Source organism: Staurois parvus, unplaced genomic scaffold, assembly GCF_062004578.1.
Source record: "Staurois parvus isolate SC_StPar_1 unplaced genomic scaffold, SC_StPar_1.0 ptg000546l, whole genome shotgun sequence".
In the NCBI taxonomy this organism is placed as follows: Eukaryota; Metazoa; Chordata; class Amphibia; order Anura; family Ranidae; genus Staurois; species Staurois parvus.
In genome coordinates, this window is record NW_028318342.1 from 4027319 (window position 1) to 4047721 (window position 20403).

The window sequence follows — 20403 nt, forward strand, 5'->3', positions numbered from 1 at the left end:
GAGACCTGAAGCTGTCTTTGCCCTCTCGCCCTCTGTCCTGGTATCACACTCTGAGCACATAAACCTTTGCAACCATCAATACATATATGTGACATATGTGGCATGCAGATATTAAAGCTGCCATGCATATGTGTTATGTGGATGGCAAGGCTTATATAATTTAGGACAGTAACATGTAGGTTTGGATTATGGCATTGCGATTTCATTTTCTGCTTTCTATGAATATTGACATCTATTGGGGGGGGGGGGGTATACTGAGGCACTTTTTGAGTCCTGGGAAAAGCTCTTTATGGGAAAAGCTCATTATGGCTTTTGTTCATTTCGAGTGAGTTTTGCATTCCCTTACAAGTCTATAACGCACAAAGGTGATACACACAGGTTAAAATTATTATTATTATACAGTATTTATAAAGCGCCAGCGGTTCGCTCAGCGCTGTACATTACAAAGGGAGACAGAACATGCGACAGTACGGAAACAATACAATGTGATACACGAGGGGTTCGAGGGCCCTGCTCTTTCGAGCTTACAATCTAGGAGGGAGGGGATAGTGGTGCAGGAGGAGATAGCTGTGGGGAATGGAGTGGCCGGAAGAGTGGAGGAGGTCGGCAATTAGCAGGGGGTGGGGTAGGCTTTCCTGAAGAGGTGGGTTTTCAGGGTGCGCCTAAATGAGAGGAGAGTAGGTGATAGTCTGATGGATTGGGGTAGGGAGTTCCAGAGGTAGGTGATGTCCTGGAAAAATCTTGGAGGCGGGCATGGGAGGAGGAGACCAGGGAACTAGAGAGAAGGAGGTCTTGAGAGGAGCGGAGTGTGTGTGTTGGGTGGTACTTGGATATTAGGTCGGTGATGTAGTTTGGGGCAGTATGATGGACAGCTTTGTATGTCAGTGTTAGGATTTTGAATTTGATTCGTTGTGCAATCGGAAGCCAGTGGAGGGATTGGCAGAGGGGGGTGGCGGAAATGGAGCGGTTGGTGAGGTGAATGAGTCTGGCTGCCGTGTTCAGGATTGACTGGAGCGGGGATAGCCTGTGGCGGGGCAGGCCAGTGAGGAGGTAGTTGCAGTAATCGAGTTGTGATATGATGAGGGAGTGGATGAGCTGTTTAGTGGTTTCTGGGGTTAGGAACGTGCGTATTTTGGCGATGTTGCGGAGGTGGAGTCTGCATGAGTTTGTTAGTGATTGGACTTGGGGCTGGAAGGATAGGTTGGAGTCCAGAATGACACCAAGTACTCTGGCCTGCAGGGCGGGCCTGATAGTGGCATTGTTGGACGTGATGGAGAAGTCAGTGGGGGGTGGTGTGCGAGCTGGGGGGAAGACTAGGAGCTCGGTTTTGGAGAGGTTCAGTTTAAGGAAGTGGAGCGACATCCAGTCTGATATGTCGTTTAGTAGGTTTGTGATTCGGTCCAGTAAAACATCTCATATATTAAAATTAGCAGGGAAGAATAACCGAGGCATAAGTCTAGTTAGTAAGACCAGGGGGATGGAAAGAATATGGAAAGGGGCTCCAGCTCGAGGGGCATGGAGTGCTAAAGAAAAAAAAATGGAGGGGTATAACTGAAAATATTTTGGCACTTTGATTAAAAAAAAAGAGACCGGCACACATCAACACACATCAACACAAAACATAGATGAACTTGCACCATTAAAAACAGTGGCAAATCAAAGTATGCTGTAAGGCTTCCCTGTTGGCTTCCTTTTTAGGAGACCCTAGATTTCCTGCAGTCTTCTCTAATAGAAGGTATTTCTTCCGATGGATAGCTTGCAATCTTGTTTTGCTGGGTTCACTTGCCATTAACTCTAAATGTTGTTCTTTTGCTTATTTACAACAGGCATCTGACATTTCTTGACATTTTCTTGACAAATTTATGTACAGACTGATTAGCCACTACTATAGAACTTAAGACTGGCTGGACATGCTATCTAATCTCTATTAATACACCCATTCCATCACAATTAGGGAAGCCAACATTAAATTGCATACCACAACACCCTCCAAAATTTCATTCAATATACCCTACTGTCCCCACAATCTGTTTTCACTGTTGCCAGGAACAGGTCACCCTTTTCCCATATTTTTTGGAGTTGCAAAAAATTGTGCTTACTGTGGTAACAGGTTGGTACGAAAATTTATTTCAGGATTAAAATCTCTCTGATCTCACCAATGTGCCTATTGTTTGATCCAATTTTGTATTTCCTCCCACCCTGTGAATGACTCATACTCCGTTTTATACCGTGCTGTTCAGTGAGTTTTAGTCCTTAATTGGCGTACTCTGTATACTCCCTGGTTTACAGGCCTTAGAATGGAGTCTGTTAATATCATGGAGAAGATTCATCACACCATTTATGACACAAAACCAATATTTAATTGTGGGAGGTACTCCTACTAAAGATGTTCTCTTATTGAAATGTACCTATTCCGTTAGATATATTTACATGCAATCCATGGCCTAAAACTCTATATTTAGTAATATTCCCACATATTTTCTTTGCATATATTTCCCTCCACTATTGTCTTTGACTGCATGTTTTTGACCTTATGTTAGAATGCTTGAAAAAATGGTGTTTATCTAGTTTTTTTTTGTTTCATTTTAAGGATTGCTTTGGACTATGCTTAGATGAGATGTTAGCTGGTTTTTCCATTATTATATTTAACATGTTGGATGCATGGTTTGTTTGATCTAGATACTCTGGATTACTGGACATTGTGTATATGTGATGTTGATTTGCAATCAAAGCAAAGCTGTGCACAAGTATTGATGTGTTCCAATGCTTAAGTGTGTGAATGGATCCTTAGTGTCAGTATAATGTTTGTACTTTTACAAAACTGATTTTAATTCTATTTATTTTTAACTTAAAATGTATAGTTATTCAAACTGTGTTTAAAGGATACCACCAAAAGGGAAGCTTGGTTTGCCTCTACTAAATACTTTTTTACAACCATTTTAGGAGTTATGAACATCATATTTATGAAAGGTAACAACATTTGCAACCATTTTATTTTGTATGGTTACATACTGTAGAACATTTATTTAATCAGTGTATATAATGTTCATAATATACAAAAAGAAGCTTCTGAAAGCTGATTCCATTGTAGGAATTGTTTAATGATTGTAACATCTTTGGCTAGCAAGTTAGTTTTAGGACATCAGATTCCATCACTGCAATCACTGCAATGTTAATTTTTGGTCAATCAAGTGAAACTTTTGAGTTGAGTGATTACTTTTCCAAACTAACCAGACAAGGGTGGCTTTACTGTACTTAATTACAGTGCTATTGAAAAGTGTTGGTGTAACAGCACATGTCTGCTTCCCTACATTAAACTCCACAGTAAGGTCACCTCAGGACAAGAAAATAAGGGAGCTTGCGTGCACCAGTAGGCACATTGACCGTTTCATAGAAACTTCTGGATGTTCTTTTTCTCTGGTGGCCTATTTGATTCTTATTATGGGAACAGTCGTCTCTCATTTTTTCTGGCCTGGGCGCAGCAGAACAAATCTCTGGGAAATGTTGCCTTACAATGAGTTTTTATGTTCTACTATAAGATTTCCTAGTTCTGCTGCCTGGACCACTGTTGTGCTTGGGTGGTTTCATGGGCATGTTCAGAGCAAAATAATGCAAATTCTAAAAATCCTTTGTGTGGTCTCCTAATTTTCTTTGATGCCACAATGAACCTTTTAATTTCCCCACTATTGTTATATTTCCACAGAATTCCCATTGTCTTTTTCTGGAATACTGTATTAATTTCAGCAGGAGTAATAAACTTTGTGTTTGACCAATTGAAAGCTATTGTGTCTAAGCATACAGTGTGTATGTGTGTGTATTGTGTATATATATATATATATATATATATATATATAAAACACACCCACACACTAGTGGTGAATCCAAATAAATATATGTGCTATAATATAACAGTGTTTTGAGAAAGCTAGATGCACAATTAGTAATGTTTGTAGCTCATAGTACCCGGTAATAATGTGGTAACAGAGTTAATAGAAAATTGAGTTGGATGCTATAGTGAACACCATTTTTGCTGTTTAAAGTGTTACTGAACCCAAGACTCTGCATTCACTACATCTGGTCTCTCACAGTACACACAACATGGAAATGCAATTATTTAAGTAAATATAAACTGCTAAATACCTTTTCTCATGAGCAGTTAGAGCAGTCTTGTGACTTCAGCAGAGCACTGGTTAAAGCTTGCAGGAGGAGTTTTCTTTCAGCTCTAGTAGGATGTGAAAGCCCTGACCCTCTGTCTGGACAGTGCTGATTGGCCCTGTGCTGATCACATGCACCCTCTCAAGAAAAAAAAAAAAAACCTCTTTAGCACTACACACAAAACTGAGCATGTGCATTTGACTATGGATTCAGTCTGTATCAGGTGTACATTTCAACAAGAAGAGGGGTAAAGAAGAAAGGATCAAACAGCCTTTTTACAAAATGCAGAGGATTAACCCCTTAGGTTCCACAGTGAGTATAACAAGCATGCTTTACTGCATATACAGACTGATTTTACTGTTGTGGGTTTAGTAACACTTTAAACTCTAAGCTGCTGTCAGTCTCATTTATAGAGTTTTGTTGTAAGTTTTATATCTGGGGTCCTCAAACTATAGTTTGAAAAAAATATAACAGATTCCTATGCACAGGGCACATATCTTATTTGTAGTGCAAAAAACAGTAAAAAACAATGCAATATATAAAATGCACTGTACACTGTAACGCACTGGACACCTCAATGCACTGTACACTGTAACGCACTGGACACCTCAATGCACTGTACACTGTAACGCACTGGACACCGCAATGCACTGTACTCTGTAATGCACTGGACATCGCAATGCACTCTACACTAACTCACTGTACATCACAATGCACTGTACTCTGCAACGCATTGGACACTGTAATGCACTGGACACCACAATGCACTGTACACTGTAACGCACTGGACACCACAATGCACTGTACTCTGTAATGCACTGGCCACAGCAATGCACTGTACACTAACACACTGGACACTGCAATTCACTGTACACTAACGCACTGGACACTGCAATGCACTGTACTCTGTAACGCACTTGGCACTGCACTCTGTAATACACTGTACTCTGATACACTGGACGCCACAATGCACTGTACTCTGTAACGCACTGTACTCTGATACACTGGACACAGCAATGCATTGTACTCTGTAACACATTGATGTGCTCTCCTCCTTTCCTGTTCTGTTGCTCTTCTGACGTGGCCAAGGACCCAGCGAGCAGCCTAGCTATTTGCTGGCCGGTGGAGGTTTTTTTCTTTTTTTCCCATTATTAAAATTTTTTTTGACTTTCCCGATAGGCCAGATAAATGTCTTTGGCGGGCCATATCCAGCCTGCGGACTGTAGTTTGAGGACCACTGCTTTATATTCTCCTACTGTTTGTATAGGTTTGCCTGTAGGTGCTCTGTCATCATACTGGTAAGTTTGACCTCTGAAATTGTCCATAATTTGTGATAAAAGGAACAGGAATTGAATCAAATGAATCTGTGTTTGTAAAGCACTTGGTAATATATTGGCATATAAGTGCAGGAAATACATTTATATTACTGTAGTGTGCTTGGTGGCATAGATGAAATAACTCAGCCAGCAAAATGGCTATTCACCCAACAGATGTCAAGAATTTATAAAAATAAAATCTATGCTGTACTTTGACTATTGTTAACATACTTAAAGCAGAACTAAACCCATCAATATAATAGTTATATTCAAGCCATGTGATGAATAATAACTGTCACATTTGCTTGTGCTCTACTAAACTGCCAATCCATCAAATGATTAGTGTCATAACTGATCACATGTGCAGCACCATGGCAACTGTGACTCAAACAGAGGCTGAGATGCAGCTTCTTTGGCTGTAAGGGCATGTTCACACATGGTGCAGATACATCCATTTCTCTGCACCCGTTCTGCCAGGGCACAAAAATTGTTTTCTATGTGCCATGTTCACACTACAACACTAGTATCATTTTCAGATTTTTTTCTGCACAGGAATTTGCAATGTGTAAAACACTCATTGAAGTGCACATGAAGACTGATGTAAATTGATTTCTCTGCAAGCAAAATCCGCGCGTCAGTTTCCATCAGTTTTTCTGCATGTATGGTGTGAACAAGGCCTACACTATAGGAAGGTTTGGTGCTGCTTTAATAGATCACATTGTGGGGCTTTCTGTTGCTTTTTTAAAATTTGGTGTTATCTCTTGAAAGAGGTGTGGATCATCTCTCAGAATATATTACAACCAAAGTGGTTGTAAACCTAAAAACCACAAATCAGTCTAATCCTACAGTTGAATAGATGTTACCTTTACTAAGCATTTGAGCTTAGTTTGGTATCTTGAAGCAATCCCCTTCTCAAGAAATGATCCCTGCTCTTCTGAACAGAATAAATCCGACACAAAATGGTGTCACCACTCCCCTTCTCCTGTGAGTGACCAATTGTGCTGAAGACGAGACCAGCATGAGCCTGCAAAGGGGTGGGGAAGCGGGTGTCCTCTCCCTGCTGCTCTCTGCCTTCGCAAGATCAAGAACTCAGCAGCAGTAATTTATTATATAGATCGGCATCACTTCAGTAATGCTTTAGTTATCTAGGTAAGTCTGCTGATAGCTGATTATTGTCCTGCTCTGTTCACAGCACCTAGCTTGTGAATTGCTGTTTACAAAGTTTTACGTGAGAATGTTTCCTGGTCCACATTGCCACTTTAGGCTGCAAAACTCCTGGGATTTTTAACATTAACCCTTTCCTACCAGCTTTCTCCTGATTAGCACAAATCCTATGCTGTAAGCAGAGCTGACATAGTCACTGACACCTGTGCATTCCCCTGAATGCACTCTTGAGACACGCTTGCAGGCACAGACATGTCGGATAGCTGTGCACGTTCTTGAGCCATGGCTAGGAGGGTGTGTATAACTGAGGGATTGTGTGACATCACATCTCCACCTACTATTCTCTGGTCCTAAGCCACGCCCACAGACCAGCAGTTTTTGGAGGGCTGAGACAAGCTAAGGGAGCATTTTTCTGAGGTACACTCACAGCTGAATGTACGTTTACATTAAAATGTATTCATTTATGGCAAAAATATTTTTTTTAATTATTTGCTTTTACAATCACTTTAAATAGTCTATGTAAAGGGTTAAATTCACCTTTAGTTATATTTGGTAAAAAGAAAATCCCTATAAATTACAGCTTCATCAGTACATTAATATGCAGTCCTCATTTTGTAAAATAATGTTTCCGTTTCTAGCTGTTTTTCTATTGCCCTCCTCTCCCCATCCTGCAAATGGAAGGACATACCAAGCACTGGAAGCTCATTTGTGAGTTGCCAGGGCCACACATCCAAAACTCAGTATGTCCTCCCATTTACAGGACAGAGAGGGAAGGGCAATGGAATAAGCAGCTTGAAAAGTAAGGATTCTTTTACAAAATAGAGGACTACATATTAATGTACTGAGGAAGCAGTAATGTATAGGGATTTTTAGCAACCATCATTAAAGGTGAACTAACTCTTTCATTTTATTCTTCACAGTTTAAAATAGAGTTTTTCAGATGCCCAACAGTTAATTAAACATGACATTCAATACAGACAGCCAATCACAACACATTATAAAAGAAGTGAGTTTTGCGCATCACACTAAGAATGTGTCAGTCCAGGCTGACTTGCATTAGTTTCAAAGAATGTCTCCAAAATATAGATCAATCTGGATAAAACTGCTAGACAATGTAACAAACATATAAAAACTAACCAATTCATATTGGCAAAGTAAAAAATATTATGGTAGTAATTTTATTAAAAATTAAATAATCTAACTACCAGTACAGCCTGAGTATAAGATGGTATACATGGTTTCAGCCCAGCTTCATCCAGGCAACACCTCCAATGTGTTTCTCTGTGCCTACAGGGCTTAGTCATAGAGGTCCATGACTAAACACTATGGGTAGGGCAAACAATGTTGGGTGTGTGGCCTGGATGGAGCCGGCTGAAACCGTGTCTGCTATCCTGTACTCGGGCTCTAATGGTTTGTGGCTGTTGAATATTTTCTTTCTAGAAGTTGCATAAAGCTGGGACAAGCTCTTTTTTCTGCCTGCACTTGCTGATTGGAATCACTGGACTTTTTGAATGTACTGTATGTCTAGAGCCGCTCCCCAAGCTTTGCATGGTCACATTAATTTTATTAATGTGTATTTCAGAGTTTGCAGTCCATATCACTGCTTACATTTTGAATTACTTTCATATAAATTTGTGTAAAAAGTACATACCAGTCCGGTCAGGTTTCATTTTGTGGCAACTAACATCATTATTTCAGGAACTTTGTCATTTTTTTCTTCCTAGTAGAAGCTGTTGATCCTGGTCATACATTAAAACAGAAAGAGAATCAAATCAATAGCTGCTAGTGCTTGAAATGTTGTAAAACCATGTTGTGAACCATTTGTTCTAATAATACCTCTGACTGGTTAGACATAAATTACTAGTAACCTGGCCCAGCCCTGGAAGGATAAAATACTGTCTTTATCTGGTCTTGGGCAAATTTTCTTGTCAAACTGGTGAAGCAAGGAATGCAGCAATTACAGCTTCTTGTAATCCCCTTAATTGTGAATAAACCCCTTTCTTGTTTGAGTGAGCTTCAAAGACTTTATTTCCAGGTTCTAGGATGGTTAAAAAAAAGCTCATTTTACCTTTGACTAAAAAGAGAAGAAAATTATTTATGGATAGTTGTAGTATTAGTGGTGTAAATGAGTGTAAGATCCAAGCTCAGAAAAAAAGGAGAATATTGCTTGAAAATTGTAGAAGAATATGCCTTAATGTGGTCGTAAACCTCAGACATGAAATATGAACAAAGCATCTCCCTCTATAGTGTCTACTTGTCTCAATCCAGAGCACTAAGTGTAATTTCTCTCTGCTGCATTGTTCCTCTGTTATCATTATGAATCACTTCTGACAAGTTTTCCTGACACCAAGAGAAAAATGGTGACGGGGAGGGACCTTAAGCACATTTTACAGCCTCAGCTCTGTTCCTGTGTGCTGTGTGGAGGGGGTGTTTCTCTTCCCTCCAATCAGCTCTCAGAGCTCTCCTCACTGAGCTCTGCAGTGTGTAATTTCAGCTCTCCATCCCTTTTTTTCTGAACTCTCAGACAAGCTGTATGAATTCTGGACTTGGAACAAATGTAGAGAGGAGAATGCAGCAGATAAGCAGGTACCACGTAAGTAGGCAGATTTCTTTAATCTATGTGTATCACCTGAGGCTAGTAACTTCGCTGGGTATATATAAGGGTTTCCAACCACTTTAATCATTAGTTAAAGTATTACTAAACCCATGACCTTGCATTCACTCTATCTGGTCTCCCACAGTACACACTATATGGAAATGCAAGTATTTTAGTAAATATAAACAGCTAAATACCTTTTCTCATCAGCAGTTAGAGCAGTCATTTGACTTCTATCAGTGTCCAGCCAAGCACTGGTTAAAGCTTGTAGGAGGAGTTTTCAAAACCTCTCTAGCAATACACACCAAACTGAGCATGTACAGAGTGAATCCACACAATATGTCTTAACAGGATATAAGAGAGTGACACTGGAAGAAGGGGAGGATCAGAGAAGACAGGTAAAACAGCCTTTTTACACAATGCACAAGATTAGCCCCCTAGGTTCCACAGTGAATATAACAAGCATTTTTGACTGCATATAAGACTGATTTTACTGTTGTGGGTTTAGTAACACATTAAGGCATAACTGTGCATTGACCTCACTAAGTAGTGCAGTTGGTAGCTGATGTCATAAGCTGTCAGTTCACACCTTTACTGCAGCGGTTTACCCCACTAACTGCATACTAAACACCCCTCATGTGTCTCCATATCCTTGTAGAGAATTATACACATGCTTTGAGTTCTGTTCCACAATGCTGTACCTGGGGCTTGGCAGTGAGCTGTCTGCAAGACTGGGCATTGACCCATGAGAAGTTGGGGATGTCAGGAATATGCAAATATTTGTTATTTGCGTGTACTTTAGGGGGTGGTGGGATGAGGACAAAACTGTGGCAAAAATGTATCAGCTTGGAGAGTTTATGACATCAGATACTAGAGATAGTCTTGGTTTTTATGCTCTGAATTATTCGCTACTTTATTTTGAAAGAGAGATATGTTAGGTTGATATTTCTAAATGTATTACTATTTAACCACTTTGATACCGGGCACTTTTACCTCCTTCCCACCGAAGCTAAATTTCAGCTTTCAGCGCTCTCACAGTTTGAATGACAACTGCATGGTCATGCAACACTGTACCCAAACAAAATTTTTATCATTTTGTTCACACAACTAGAGCTTTATTTTAGTGGTATATTAATCACCAGTGGGTTTTTTATTTTTTGTTAAATAAACAAAATAAATAACTAAAAGACTGAAAAAAAAAAGGTTTTATTTGTTTCTGTTATTAAATTTTGGAAATAAACAATTGTTCTTCATAAATTTAGGCCAACATGTATACTACTACATTTCTTTGGTGAAAATAACCTACATTAGAAAGTAAATTAAAAATAATTTATTAATTAGTCTGTAGGAAAGTTCTAGAGTCCACATACTATGGTGTATATCTGAAAATCAATCAATTCTTCTGTACTGATGGCCTAATTCATTTTTTGAGGCCCAAAATTGTCAGGATAGTACAGACATCCCCAAAATTACCCCTTTTTGGAAAGTAGACAGTTTGCAGTATATGGTTTGAGGTATGGCAAGTTTTTTGAAGTTGTAATTTTTTTGTCATCATTTTTTGTAAAATAGTGAAAACAACATTTTTCACAATTCTTTTTTTTACCATACTGCCACCAATGCAGTACAGCATAATCATATCATAACTGGTGTGGCTGTGATCAGGGACACTGAATGGTGACAGTATGGAAAAAATATATTTTTTTTGTTTATTTTTTTAATTTTTTTTCCTTTTTTTACGGATTTTTTTTATAAAACACTGTGACCAGAGTAATATAATGTTACCATAGTAACATTGCACTACTCCAGAGAAGTGATCAGTTTTTTGTGTTTGTTTTTTTTAAAAACGATTCATTCAGTGTGTTTTGTTGTGATTAGCTCTGATTGGCTACAGCTAATCATATGACACAGATGGGCTGTGATTGGCCCAGTCTGTACCATGTGATAGCAACACAGTTGTATACAATGGATGGCATGAAAGGAAGCCATCCATTGTTTTCCATTGTCATGTGACCTGCTGTGATTTGTCACAGTGGTCACAGGGTACCAGCAATGGGCAGGTACACAGCTCGATCATCGGCTGTGTCCTATGGGCATAGCTGGTGACAGATCTCACCGCAGAGCGGCCCCAATCTGGGAGGTCATCATATGACGTCCACCTGGATTGACGAAAGTGGTTAATACTACACTATTAGTGTGATAATACTATGAAGAGCAAAGAAGCACAGTTCAGCCAAGAATGAGATGTACTGTACTTTTATACATACAAAAAAGTGAAATATAAATATGTTCTGTTGTTTAGAATCATGGTCATATGTCCCCAGATTTGTCCTGCTATACTATTATAGCTGCAGACTTTCTGTGCACACTACCGTAAATACCGTAAATTCCCAGGTCTAAAGGGAGACTGTAGGCAAAAATGTCTGGTATAGTTCTGCTTCCCTAACCATCTCTCCTCCCTCAGCCTGTGGTTGGACAGTGAAGGATAAGCAGCATGTCTATGCTTTAACCTCCCTGGCGGTATTCCTTAGTGTAGCTCGGGGTAAATTTTCAGTACCAAAAGCGGTAACCCCGAGCTACACTCGGAATTACCCTGCAGCGTTGCCCCAGGATCCCTCTTGCACTTACCTTGTCCTTCGTTCCCGCGATGTCCCCCCTGCAGCGTCCCCGACCATCTCCTCCGGCTGATGCCGGCATCCGTCTTCCGGGTTTCGGTCCTTGTGAGCATCAGGACGTACAGGACTTACAGGGGACGGAACCGGCGAGAAATTCAAAAATTTTAAAAGTGACATTCACTCAATACACTAAAATCACATAGTAAAACATTACTGTATCAAACCATTTCACATACATTTTGTCCCTATTGCTTTGTCCTGTGCCCTGCCTGCATTTTTACTGTTCTTTCTGTCTGGAAACTGAGAAAAGACCATGGCATCCAAAAAGCGTCCCTTTAGGTCAAAAGCGGTTTTAGACCAGCTAAAGAACAGCGATAGTAAAACAGAACCACTTGCAGAATTGATTGATAATGATTCATGGGGAAATTTGTCATCAGACACTGAAAACGATTTTGCGACTAAGCGCAGTGATGTGCGAATTTGGCGCTCTATTTCAAATTTCAGTGTTTTTGGTTTGATTACATTATTTAATTAAATGTATTATTATGTTTCATGACTCTTGTTTGGACAGATTTCCGTGAGTTATTCCTAAAAATTACAGGCCTAGAATAAAAAAAAGACATATTTCCATGCAAAAAAATGTACCACTTTGAGCACAGAAATACTGTCATAATCCTACCACTAGAGAGGTTAATTGTCTCCTTTAGCACCTAGATTACAGATCTAATTTATTCCAGGTAAGAAGACACAAGGGCAATCTTATTCAGGTTTCTGAAAAAAAAAATACAAGGCCAAAACTGAAATTTTGTTGTGATCCAGTGAAGCAAGTTGCAGGCAGCCCCGCGTTACAAACATCTGACTTGCATATGACTCATACTTAAGAACAGAGGCAGTGTGACATCACGTGGGTCCCGGAAACTACCGGGCAACCATCTTGCTGCTCAACACATGCTGCCACCTACTGTCCAGCAGACCTGTCAGCAATCCCACTTCACTGCATGTCCAGTTAACTGGCCCAATGCTATCCAAAACATAATATTTTTTTGACTGGAGTTACACTTAAAGTGACACTAAACCCAGGACCCCACATTCACTATATCGGGTCCCCCACAGTACACAGAATATGTAAATGCAATTATTTTTGTAAATATAAACTGCTAAATACCTTTTCTCATCAGCAGTTAGAGCAGGCTTGTGACTTCAGCAGAGCACTGGTTAAGACTTGTTGGAGGAGTTTTCTTTCAGCTCTAGGAGGATGTAAAACCCCTGATCTCTGTCTGGACAGTGCTGATTGACCCTGTGCTGATAACATGCACCCTCCCAAGAAAAAAAAAACCCTCTCTAGCAATACACACCGAACTGAGCATGTGCAGAGTGACTACGGATTCAGTCTGTATCAGATGGTCATTTGAACAAGAGGAGGGGCAGAGAAGAAAGGATCTAACAGCCTTTTTACACAATGCAGAGGATTAACCCCTTAGGTTCCACAGTGAGTATAACAAGCATGCTTTACTGCATACACAGACTGATTTTACTGTGGGTTTAGTAACACTTTAAAAAATATACCTGTTCCAACTTGCATACAAATTCAACTTAACAACAAACCTACAGAACCTATCTTGTTTATAACTCGGGGACTGCCTGTATTGAACTGAAAACAGGTCTGAGGTAGAGAGCATTGTGGGGTTGATTTACTAAAATTGGAGTGTGCAAAATCTGGTGCAGCTCTGCATAGAAACCAGACAGCTTCCAGGTTTTATTGCCAAAAGCTTAATTGAACAAGCTGAAGTTAGAAGCTGTTTGGCTACCATGCACTGCTGCTTCAGATTCTCCAGTTTTGTAAACCTCCTCCCATGTGCTTTTTATACATTTTCATTTCCATGATATACAGTATGTACTGACATACTCCGATTTAGGGGCTATTCAGAGGAATTGCACAGATCAGCAGAATAGAGAATTTTACTATACTAGTGCGCTCAGTGCAAGATAAGGAGACTTTTAAACAATCGCTATACAGTTAAATATTTTGTCAAGGTCAGACAGAGTTAACTTTTTCAAAGCTCATAAGACATATGTTTTATATTTATTTTCTTTTGCAGACAGCTATTTTAGGTAAAAAATAGCATGAAATGGCTATGCAATTTTTCTCTTTTTTTTCTTCTTAGAAGACTTAGTATCAGGAAATTTTACCACAAGGAAAGCTAAATAGAAGATATATAGTAGAGCAAGAAAGGCTTGCAGCATCATAATAAAATAAAATTGCAAGTCATTAGTATTCCACTGATGTAGCCACAGCTGTGGATGAGCTCTGTTGACTTGTCCATTGTCAGATGTGTTTTTTCCAGTGTATTAAGTGAGGCTCTCATTGCCACCACAGAAATGTTGAACAGCACAATTTACGTATGTTAAAGGGTTTTTGTTGATACCTTCAGAGGCCTTTTTTTTTGTTTTTTTTTTGCTTATGTTACAAGAGAGAGAATGTTTGTAAAGTTTACACTACAGTTTGGACACCTCTGTGAACTTTTTTTCCCCATTGTTTCATAAACAGTACATGTGGTTATGGTGTCTTTTTATCATGCAGCAGTAAATAACCACTGCTCAGTTCTCTGGCATTCTCAGAGGAGACAGTTCACCTCTGAATGCCTGTTCATGAAGTGGTGTAGATCGCTTCTCCTAATGAGGAGAGCAGCGATCTACAAACGCTTTGAACTTTAGAAAACGGCTGCTGCTACTGTAATCCAGAAATTACAGTTTACTAAGCAGCGGTAAATTACCGCTGCTTTGTTTGTGGCTCCCCTGATTCTCCACCTCTGGGCTGGAGAATCTGGAGGGAGAATTTTCACACAGATCGCCAGTGAAGGGCTGCCATCGCTCCTTCATACACTGGCTGTTTCTGACAGATTCTTTTGTGTGCTGAGATGCTCAGTGGAGAACATGTTGTCCGCTGATCATCTCTGTTTCCTAAACCACTAATCCTTAGGATCGCCTCTGATCTCAGTTTCAGAAAAGGACACCTATTTGTGCTCAGAGCCAGTTCAGGCAGCTTTAATTTATCATGCCGGAGAAGTCTGCAGGAAAACCATTAAAGGTTAAACTCCAAGCAATTTACTCCACTGCTCATCCTCAGCTGTAGTGACTATAACCTGGCACAGCCCACTTGAACAGTGGTAGCATTGCAGGGGTCCTATAATCAAGCATACTGTACAGTCTAGCAATTCTGTTTAGTGACACTTTACCAGTTTCCAGGTTTTTGAGCATTGGAGCATGTAAAAAGAGGGATGGCATGTCCTCAAAGGTCACTTCACTAAAGTCTGTAGTGTTTTCAATCCTGTTCATTATTTGCCTATTTTTGAAAGTCTCTTTACTGCTTCTCATTAATTTTTTTTATGTTTCTGGCAGCCAAATTGTTTTTTTTTTGTCATTTCAGTATGTTTTTATTAAAGTTTTAAATAAAACAGGAAATGACTTATACAGCACAGTGCTATGCCAAGTAGTCGTACTAATGTCACAAACAGAAAAACAACAAGAAAAGGCACAAATTAACATCCAGAAAAATAATAACATATACATAAACATAAGAACAATGTATATGTTATTCTGAATATATACAAAAAAAATTCAGAAAAAGGCACATTGATGATAATACACAGATCAGTCAAGAGAATTAACCTGCGACTCATACCATTTTGACCACGGTTTGCACAGAGGACACGTGGCCAAATGACCCTGTGATAGACGTGAACATGTAGATGATTTGTTCTAATCACTTCAGAAACTGGGGGAGGGGAGGAAGATTTCCAAAGTCTAAGCAAAGTCAGTCTAGCTGCTAATAGGACGTTTATAACTAATGTTTGTAAATTAGGAGGGATATGTTCTATTGCCAGATATAAGATGACTAGACTTGGAGATATTTGTAATGAAATAGTGGTAATTTTAGATAAAATTTCAAAAATAGTGAGCCATAATTTAGCTAAATATTTGCATGCTCAAAATTGGTGCTATAAGGTGCCCACTTGTTCACATCCTCTCCAACAAACGTTAGACAAGAAAACATCAAATTTGGAAATGCAGTGGGGTGCTAAATAGCAGCGTAAATAGGTTTTTTCCATCAGCTCCCGAAGATTGACATTTCTTTATAGATAGATTGGAATGCATATTCCCATTGATTAGGGGCAAAGGTTGCTGCCACATCTGTTTCCCATGATAAAAAGGGTGAGGATTTGAGAAAAGTATTTTTATCTTGTAGTAATGAGTAGAAGAGAGACATGCCCCCTTTTGAGATTTTGCATTTTTGGTAGTATTGCAGGGTTTGGTTCGGAAGGTGACAGGAAAATAATGGGTTATGATGAAAAAAGGAAGCAATCTGCAGATGAGTATAATATTCCATATGGGATATCTGATACTCTTGTTGAAGATCTGGGAAGGATTTTAGGGAATCATTTTTAAATAGGTCATGGAGCCACAGGATACCTTTGTTGGTCCAGTTGATTAGGGATATATTAGGGATCAGCAGGCTACATACTCAAAGCTTGGGCATTTGTTGGTAGAGTTATGAGAATTTCCATGCATGTAAAGAGGCTTGGATAGTAGGTGATAAGTGATGTGCATTATATGGTTTGAGGAAGTTTAGGGACAATTGGTCTCAATTCTGTCTCTGTTTCTGCCCAAAGTGATGGGGGCTGAGCAAACCAACCTTTAAGGTGGGACAACAATGTGGCCAAAAATTAATCTTTAATTACTATATGACCTAATCCTCCTGCTTTTATAGGCTTAATAAGCTTATTGAAAGCACAGCAAGCTTCTTTCCCCCACCAGAGATACTGATTCAAAATAGATTGTAAAGTAGTATTAAGGCACTGATATAGGCATTGGCTTAAAAAGATACAACAATTGAGGTAGAATGAACATTTTAAATGCTGTAGTCTACCTGACCAGGAAAGTTTGTGTTGAGACAATTGAGTTAGAGCGGAGCGTAGTTTCTGAAGTAATGGAACGTAATTTTCTTTAAAAAGTAAGTCGACTGATTTAGTGAGTGTCACTCTTAAATAGGTTACACCAGTATCATTTCACACAAAAGAAAATTGTGATGGAAGTTTGTGTTTAACAAGAAGGGGGATGGTCCAAATCCAATATATAGGACTTATTAGTGTTCAACTTATAGTAAGATATTTTGTTAAATAGTTGTAAAGACTTTTGCACCGCTACTAGGGAAGTCTCAGTGTTGGTTAGCATAAGAATAACGTCATCTGCAAAAAGGCTGATGACGTGGTTTTGATTGCCAATTTGTACTCCTTAGACATCCAGGTGGGATCTAATGTAAGTAGCTAGTGGTTCCATAAGTAAATTAAAAATTAAAGGAGATAGTGGGCAGCCTTGTCGTGTGCCATTGGTAATCATAAAGGGCTTTGATACCTGATGTATAAACCTGGGCAGGAGGGCATGTATAAAGAGCCAATAGAGCAGATAGTATATGGCCATCAAATCTGAGTTTTTAGAGTACTCTGGCTAGATAGGTCCAGTGGATCCTGTCAAATTCTGTTTTAGTGTGTTTGACAAAATAGAGAACATTTATCACTCTTCTAGTGTCGTCAGATGTTTGCCTGTTTTAAGTAAATCCCGATTGATTGGGGTGAATTGACTGCTTCCTGACAGCTCACCCACAATGTACTGTGGCCGGGTGGCAGCTACAGGCAAAGCGGTGTACCCGTATGTTGCTCTAGCTGTACTAACAGAGGCGGGCGCCCCCCCCCCACGACCCAGCGGAATGAAGATCCCGTTGAACGCTATGCGATCACATGATCACAATGCAAGCGAAGCTGTTATGAATCAATCTAATTCATAACAGCTCTGCTTCTCTTTCTAGTGAGCTGTGACTGGTCCACAGCTGTCACATGATACATGGGGCCAATCACAGCACCCTGCACCATGTGACCAGCTCCAGCCAATCACAGATCACTATCTTGAGCTGTCAAAAACCTAACTCATGCATGGCAGTTTATGAATGAGTTAGGTTCATGACAGCAAGCTTTGCATTGCAGGATAAATTATCTTTATTTCTCCTGCAAAGTGTAAAAAAAAAAAAAAAAAAATCCCCGACCACCCCCCCTGGCACAGTAGTATAATGTTACTATGGTAACACTATATTATTCTGATAAAAGTATTTATAAAACATAATTAAAAAAAGGTAACAAAATTTAAATAAATGTGTTTTTGTGCATTAAAATTCTAAAAAATGTATTTCTCCCAAAAGATTTGCGTTTGAAAAATCGCTGTGCAAATACTGTGTGAAGTAAAAAAAATTAAACTCCCAACATTTTATTCGCTAGGGCCTCTGCTTTTTTCATGTGAACAAAAAATGTCAGAAAAGGCTTGGTCCTCAAGAGTGGTTGATGTGTGGCATAAGCTTGTAATGTTGGCCCTGAAATGCCAGGATAGTAGAAGCAACCCCTCAAATGACTCCTTTTTGGAAAGTAGACACTCCAAGGTATTTGCTAAGAGGCATGGTGAGTATTTTGCAGATCTCATTTGTTGCCTCATGTTTTTGGAAAACAAAGAAAGAAAACAAAAATGTATTTTTTATTTAATTTTTTTATTTTTCAAAACCCTGTGACAACAATGATATCTGTAAAATACTCACCATGCCTTATCAAATTCCTTGGTGTGGCTACTTTCCAAAAAGGGGTCATTGGGGGGGGGGGGTTGTACTATCCTGGCATTTTAGAGCTCCCGAAACTGTGATAGGTAGTGGGGAAGTGACATGAGGAAATATGCCTTTTGAAAGCCTGGAGGTGGTCATTGATTTTAGGGCCTGTATGTAGATAGGCTGCCAAAAAGTCTTAAGAAGTAGAAGAATTTGTTTTGGGGTGTTATTCCACATATACCTATGGCATATATAAGCAATATATCATTTAAGTGACAACTTTGTGTAAAAAAGGAAATTGTCATTTTCAAAAATATTGTGGCAAAAAACAAAATGTTCCATAGACTCGACATGCCTCTTTGCAAAATTCTTGGAGTCTCTACTTTCCAAAAGGGATCATTTGTGGGGGGGGGGGGGGGGGGGTGTACTGCCCTGGCATTTTATCACCTCAAGAAATGTGATAGTCATTCAGAAAGTAAAAGCTACGTAAATTCCAATATGTACAGTATACCATAGTTTGTGGCCGCTATAACTTTCACACAAACCAATTAATATACATGTATTGTGATTTTGTTTTTACCAAAGACATGTAGCAGAATACATTTTGGCCTACATTTATGACTAACTTTGAGTTTATTGGATATTTTTATAACCAAAAGTGAAAAATAAGTTTTTTTCCCCCAAAATTTTGGTCTTTTTTTGTTTATAGCGCAAAAAGTAAAAACTACAGAGGTGATCAAATACCACCAAAAGAAAGCTTTATTTGTGTGAAAAGAGGACATAAATTTTGTTTGGATACAGCATTGCACCACCACACAATTACCAGTTGAAATCACGCAGTGTCGAACAGCAAAAATTGGCCTGGTCATAAAGGGGGGTAAATCTTCTGGAGGGCAAGTAGTTAAAGTAGGTAAGATATTTACCAACCGGAAGGCTAAGCATTTGACACATAGTTTTAGATCCATGTTTAAAAGGGATAAGGGCCAACATTTTGGGGTGTATTAGGATCCTTCCCTGGTTTTGGTAGAGTGATAATAAGGGCAATAAGCATCTCCTGGGGGGAATAAGAGGAGGCAGCAGAGGAGTTGAAGATCAATTCTAAATAGGGGCCTAGTATTGTTTTAAATGTTTTGTAGTATTCCCCACTAAAACCTTCCGGACCTGGTGATTTATTGCAGGAAGAGAATTTGTGGCTTTGAGTATTTCTGTCAAGGTGAATGGATTATTAATTTTTTCAAGTTGAGATGTGGTCAACTAGGGGCATGTTTAGGAAAGCCAAAAAGTTGTCTACAGTTGCAAGAAAAAGTATGTGAACCCCTTGGGATTACGTGGAGTTTTGCATGAATTGGGCATAAAATGTGCTCTGAACGTCATCTAAGTCACAACAATAGAAGAACACAGTGTGCTGAACATATTACTACACAAACATTAGATGTTGCCATGGTTTAATTGCACATAACATGTAAACATTCACAGTGCAGGGAGGAAAAAGTATGTGAACCTTTGGACTTAATAACTGGTTGACCCTCCTTTGGCAGCAATAACCTCAACCAAACGTTTCTTGTAGTTGCAGATCAGACCTGCACAACGATCTGGAGTAATTTTGGACCACTCCTCTTCACAAAACTGTTTCAGTGTAGCAATATTCTTGGGATGTCTGGTGTGAATCGCTCTCTTAAGGTCATGCCACTGCATTTCAATCGGGTTGAGGTCAGGACTCTGACTGGGCCACTCCAGAAGGCGTATTCTGTGCTGCTACAGCCATTGTTTTGTTGAATTACTTGTATGCTTTGGGTCATTGTCCTATTGCATCACCCATCCTCTGCGGAGCTTCAGTTGGCGAACAGATGGTCGTATATTTTCCTGCAAAATGTCTTGATAAACTCTGGAATTCATTTTCCCATCAATGACAACAATCCG

The 20403-nt window shown here is 39.4% G+C and overlaps 1 protein-coding gene across 1 annotated transcript in view; it reads left to right on the top strand.

The window, feature by feature from the left end:
• CRIM1 (cysteine rich transmembrane BMP regulator 1) overlaps nucleotides 1-20403 on the top strand; it is a 1025033-nt gene that overhangs the window by 517689 nt on the left and 486941 nt on the right. The gene's annotated exons all lie outside the window — the stretch shown is intronic.